The sequence below is a fragment of the Arachis duranensis genome, chromosome 3 (genome assembly GCF_000817695.3).
Source record: "Arachis duranensis cultivar V14167 chromosome 3, aradu.V14167.gnm2.J7QH, whole genome shotgun sequence".
Taxonomy (NCBI): Eukaryota; Viridiplantae; Streptophyta; class Magnoliopsida; order Fabales; family Fabaceae; genus Arachis; species Arachis duranensis.
Window position 1 is genome coordinate 28,349,478 of NC_029774.3, and position 6,605 is coordinate 28,356,082.

The window sequence follows — 6,605 nt, forward strand, 5'->3', positions numbered from 1 at the left end:
TTTGGTTGTCACAAGGAACAAACCCCAAATAAGAATTAACCGGAGTATTTAGACTCTGGATCGTCTCACAAGGAGTTGCAATGAAGTGTATGATTATTGGTTATGAGGTATTTTGGGATTTTTTTAAGATTTTGGACAAGAAATGTAAATTTCAAAGGAAACAAGCTAACAACTAGTAAAGCTCTTGGCAAGATATGAAAATTAGAAGTCTTATCCTAGTTATCCTCCTTAATTGTGATCATAAATTGTTTATTGCTACCACTTCGTTAACCTCTAACCAAGGAGGAAAGTCAAGTGGATGAATTAACTTGATTCATCTTGTCCTAGTCAACTCTTAAAGGAGAGACTAGCTTTAGAGGCAATCAAATCAATTATCAACTTCCAATTACCAATCAACAAGGGAATTAGATAACGCAAGAGTCATTAATTACTCAACCAAAGCCAAGAAGAACAAATTCTATACTAAAATCCAACCAAGCATTTCATCAAACACTTGGAAGGCATAAAAAGAAAGCATAGTAAATCAACAACAAGAATAAAATCTAACAACAATCAAATGTAAAGAATTAACACAACCATGAAAGGAAATAAGATCTACATGAATTACCTCAAATTCCATTGAAGGAAAATATAAGAAGAAAAAGTGCATCAACAACAAAGTAACAATTACAAGAATGAAATACAAAATTAAAGAGAGGAATAGTATAGGAACAAGGATTGATAAAGGAAAAGTAAATCAAAGCATGAAATTAACCTGGATCTAAGAATTCCTAATCTAAATCTAACCTAATCCTAGAGAGAAGTGAGAGCTTCTCTCTCTAAAACTACTCTAAACTAATCCTAATGAGTGTGTGTGTTGATTTCCCCTTTACTTGGGCTTTAATTCTGCATGAAATACACTCAGAAACAAACTGGAATTGGGCCTGGGTAGCTCAAAAATCGCCCCCAGCGTTTTGCCTTTAAGTGGGCCACGTGCGAGTATCGGCGTGTGTGCGCGCTACGCGCTAGCACATCGATTGGCAAATTCTTCATCTGCGCGGACGCGGCATGTACGCGGGTGCGTGCCTATGCGAAACCACTTCTACGCGTGCGCGCCTTGTACGCGTGCGCGCCCTTTGGTGCATTCCCAATCTTTGTTTCTTCATGTATTCTTCCCTTTGTATGCTTTTTCTCCTCATTCCTTCCATCCAATACTTGCCTTATAAACCTGAAATTACTCAACAAACACATCAAGGCATCAAATGGAATTAAAGTGAATTAAAATCACCAATTTAAGGTCAAAAAGCATGTTTTTACATTTAAGCACAATTCAAAGGAGAATTACAAAACCATGCTATTTCATTGAATAAATGTGGGAAAAGATGGTAAAATCCCCTAAAATAAGCACAAGATAAACCACGAAATCGGGGTTTATCAAATCTCCCCACACTTAACTAAGCATGTCCTCATGCTAAAATCAAGAAAGAAGCAAAGGGTATCACATTTATTCAATGCAAAATAACTAGATGCAACCTATCTAAATGCAACTATCTAAATGAATGCAATTGCTTGGTCGAAATAAATCAATTCCCAAGAAGCATATATGCACAAGGGATAAGAACTAGCAAATCCAATCCGTAATTGAATTGAGTTATTAAACATTTTTACAAACTTGCATGAAGAGTGATGATTGTAGGTGGAGACATGTAGTTGAGTATCGAACCCTCACCGGGAGTGTTTTCATTCTATTCGCTCGGTGTCTAGGGTTGATTCACTCAATTCTCCTATAATTATGCTTTCCAAGAATTCTTTTTCATCTAACAATCAACAATTACTCAATGCATGCATACATTCATCATGAGGACTTATTCATAGGTTGTAATGGAGCTAGGGTCAAGGTAGGATGCATATTTGGTCAAGTGGACTTGATATTTGAATATTTGATTAACCTAAACTTCCCACCTAACCTATGACAACCTATACAATTAGGTTCTATCCTAACTACCCATTCCTCACTTTTTTCACATACTCATGCATTCTCTTTTCATTTCACAACACATATGCATTGTTCTTCATTGAAATTTACTTTGGGACATTTTGTCTCCTTTTTATTGCTTTTCTCTCTTTTCTTTCTTTTTCTATTTTTTCTTTTTCTCAATATATATATATATATATATATATATATATATATATATTCTTTCCTTCAAGAATATCAATACATAAGGTCTTACATTCAATTAACGCATGAGTATACACCCAATTTTCCAAAATATTGACAAAAATATAAAAACACACTTTCATCCCAACCAATGTTCCCAACTCTCCCAAACTTATATGATGAGCACACTCACTAGCCTAAACTAATCAAAGATCCAACAAGGGACATTTATTGTTTTTCGCTTTAGGCTTGTAATGTGCTAAAATTAAGAACAAATAGGTTAAGCATAGGCTCAAAGTTGGTTAACAATGGAAGATAAAAGGTAGGCTATTTGGGTAAGTGAGTTAATTGAAACGATGACCTCAATCATATAAATGCATGAATACAAGGAATAATCGACATATAGACTCAAACAAAGCAAAGATTACAATCATAGAGAAAGAATAATTGCACACAAGAAGGGAAAATAAGTGGTTATAAGATGTAACCACATCAATAGGCTCAAAACTCACTAGGTTGTGTGTTCTTATCTCAAAAACATGATCCACAATATATATAATTCAAGCAAGTTCTTAAAAAAAATTTTCACTCAAAGCAATTGAGGTGCCCTATACATAAAATTCTTGAAAATTTTTCATTATTTTGACCAAGCTTATTGTGTGTGTGTGTATATATATATATATATATGCAAAAATAAGAAAATGCAACTAAAACCCTAAAAGACCTAAAAATGAAATGCAAAAGTGTTGAGATTAGAAATTTGTCACCCCAAAATTGCCGAACAGTCGGACGACCTCCCCACACTTAAAAGTTTACACCGTCCTCGGTGCACTTAAAGATGAGGAAGGGAGTGCTACCTTCAGCTAGTAGTTCAACTGGTTGCTGTGTGTTCTTTTTTTTGCTCCCATTATTGCTTGTGGTGCGTCAATCATGAAAAACAAAAATATAACACCATAAGATGAGAAAATACAAAGCAAGGAAGCACATATTGTTGGAATGAGATAAATCACTAGAATTGATTGAGTGAATTAGTGTGAAATTTATGACAATAATGTGTGTGAATTCTAAATTGTGCAGTTTAGAACACACATTAGTATAAAAAGCTATGTCACCAAAGAGGTATGCACATCACTCATCCTAGTGTGCTTGAGATGCCTTAAGAAAACTTGTAAGGTGAGACAAGCATTAAAGAAGCATGAAAGAATTCAAGTCAAACACATATGGATGCATGTAATCATGAAATATAATGCATTAATATAAATACACAACATCATCCATCAAGAGACTGCCTAATCAAGGAGAGAGTTCAAATCACATGGTGGCCAAATCATGCAATTAAAAGAAAAGATCAATCATGCTTGAAGGCAGACCTAGTGTACTTGGTATTCACCAATTGAAGTATGAAGAACTCAATACCAAGTAACAATACATAACCTCAATCAAAGAACCCAACAACGGAGATCAACAACAATGATGTTAAAATAACATCTCATCAATGATTAGCATCAGTGAACAGTGAACAAGATTAATAATTCAACACTTAGTATCAAAAAGAGAAAATAAAATGAGAATTAAACTAACTAAACAACTAACTAACTAACTAATTAACTAACTAAAATAAATGGTTGTCAATGGTGTTGGGAGTGTTGGATGAGAGGTAGAAGAAGGGAAGAAGAAAGGAGAAGGAAATAAATGGAAAGAAGAGAAGAGAAGGAAGATGGGTGAAACAGTACAATCCACGCGTGCGCGTGCATTGTGCGCGCGCGGATGGACGAGAGGAGAAGGGGGCGCGGTCGCGCCATGTGCGCTCATGCGTGGGTATGGAAATGTGAAGGGGCGCGGACGCGTACAGCATGCGTCCGCGCTGGTTTAGGCAGAGTTGGCCCAGAGTTGGCACGACTCTCGGGTCCCTGGCCTGGAGGTGGAACTTCTGGATCCACGCGTACGCGGGCTTTGCGCATGCGCGTGGATGGTCGGAAATGCTTGGGGCACGCGTACGTGTGTAGTGCGCGTACGCGTGGATGGTGCTCTATTTTTTTCAAAATTTTTCCAAGTTCTTGCACCAAACCAAGCCTTCCAAACCTCCTAACAGCTACCAAAGTACCCTGAAACCTTATTCAACCCTACCAAACTACCAAATAGACTCAATTAACTAGACAAAACATGAAATTAAACTAATATCTACTAATATTTATTGAAGAGAAAATGGGAAGATATTACCTTGGTGGGGTGTCTCCCACCTAGCACTTTTGTTTATTGTCCTTAAGTTGGACTTATGGGGAGCTCCTCTCAAGGTGGCTTGTGTTTGTACTCATCCTTGAATCTCCAAGGATCTTTGCTTCTTGAATGGTTGACAGAATTTTCAACCGTCTTCGCCAAGCTTGGGCAAAGTTCAACCCAAGATATGAGTTCCCCTAATTGGTCTTCATTCTTCGATCCGGGATCCCATATCTTATTTTCGCACCCGTCTTCAATTTGATCTTCATACTTTTTCTTTCCGGGTGGTTGACACATAGAATTCTCTTTAGCACACCAAGTCTTTCGTCGAGACCCATGCAAAGTGCTGTTCTTCCAATCACAGTCCCTATACCTTGGAATATTGACCTTAACGAGCCTAATACCAAATTTCCAACCACTACACAACTCATTCTTACTTTTAATTCCACAAAGAGCTCTAAGTTGTCCATCCGTTTCAATCAAACCATATTCAAGCGAGAAAGTAAAGCTTAGGGATAAGAATTTTACCCACTTGAATGTTGTGTTGGATGGTGACTTGGGAAGGGAGACCTCCCCACACTTATACAATGCAAGGTCTACTTCATTGTGCTCTTCTTTGTGTAATTCCACCTCTTTACAAGCTTCCTCAATTTCAACCTTTTCCTTTTTATCACATGGCTTGGTGTTGTCTTCAAGAACTTTGATTTCTTGCTCAATGGGAGGTGATTTAATTTTGGATAGGAATTCATTGATGAATAAATCCATCTCTTGATCAACCTCTCTATATTCTTCAAATTCGATATACATGATGAGCGGATAATTTGTACACTTTTTGGCATTGTTTTTAGTATGTTTTTAGTATGATCTAGTTAGTTTTTTAGTATATTTTTATTAGTTTTTAGTTAAAATTCACTTTTCTGGACTTTACTATGAGTTTGTGTGTTTTTCTGTGATTTCAGGTATTTTCTGGCTGAAATTGAGGGACCTGAGCAAAAATCTGATTCTGAGACTAAAAAGGATTGCAGATGCTGTTGGATTCTGACCTCCCTGCACTCAAAGTGGATTTTATGGAGCTACAGAAGCCCAATTGGCGCGCTCTCAACGGCGTTGGAAAGTAAACATCCTGGGCTTTCCAGCAATATATGATAGTCCATACTTTTCCCAAGATTTGATGGCCCAAACCGGCGTTCAAAGTCACCCTCAGAATTCCCAGCGTTAAACGCCGGAACTGGCACCAAAATGGGAGTTAAACGCCCAAACTGGCACTAAAGCTGGCGTTTAACTCCAAGAAGAGTCTCTACACGAAAATGCTTCAATGCTCAGCCCAAGCACACACCAAGTGGGTCCGGAAGTGGATTTTTATGTCATTTACTCATCTCTGTACACCCTAGGCTACTAGTTCTCTATAAGTAGGACCTTTTACTATTGTATTGAGATCTTGGTAGTTATCTTTGTTCTGATGCTATCTTAGATCATTGGGAGGCTGGCCTCACGGCCATGCCTAGACCTTGTTCTTATGTATTTTTAACGGTGGAGTTTCTACACACCATAGATTAAGGTGTGGAGCTCTGCTGTACCTCGAGTATTAATGCAATTACTATTGTTCTTCTATTCAATTCCGCTTGTTCTTGTTCTAAGATACCACTTGTTCTTCAACTTGATGAATGTGATGAATACACCATGCTAACTTTTTCCTCTTGGTAGCCCTCTTCCCATTCGCTCTCTTTCTCATTGCTCACCAAGGGTATGGGAGGTTGTGCACACTCTTCTATAACTTTAACTTCATGTCCAATGGAAGGGGATTCGATTGTAGACAGAAATTCGTCTATGATTGAATATATCCCTTGATAGGCATCTTTCAAGTCTCCAACTATGGCATGCCTTGGAGGTTGCGCACCCTCCTCAACATCAATTTCAAGCTTCTTGGAAGAATGCTCCATGATGCTACACTCCTATGGACTTTCAACATCTCCTAAATCTTCAACCACTTCTTCCTTTTCTTCAATGATCATAGGCTCCTCCAATTGTTCCAACACAAAATTTGACTCTTCCTTCCTCATCGCCTTTTCTAAATCCTCCTTCATGCTTTGCTCTTCTTTTGACTTTTCACATGGGTTTATGGAAACAACTTGAGTATTTAAACATTGGTGGGCTAAAGCGTACATCACCTTGGTCACGTTGGTCACAAACTCAAGTGTATTCCGCTTCATGACCTCTTGTCTTTGAAGTATCAAAGTGAGAGAATCGTCTA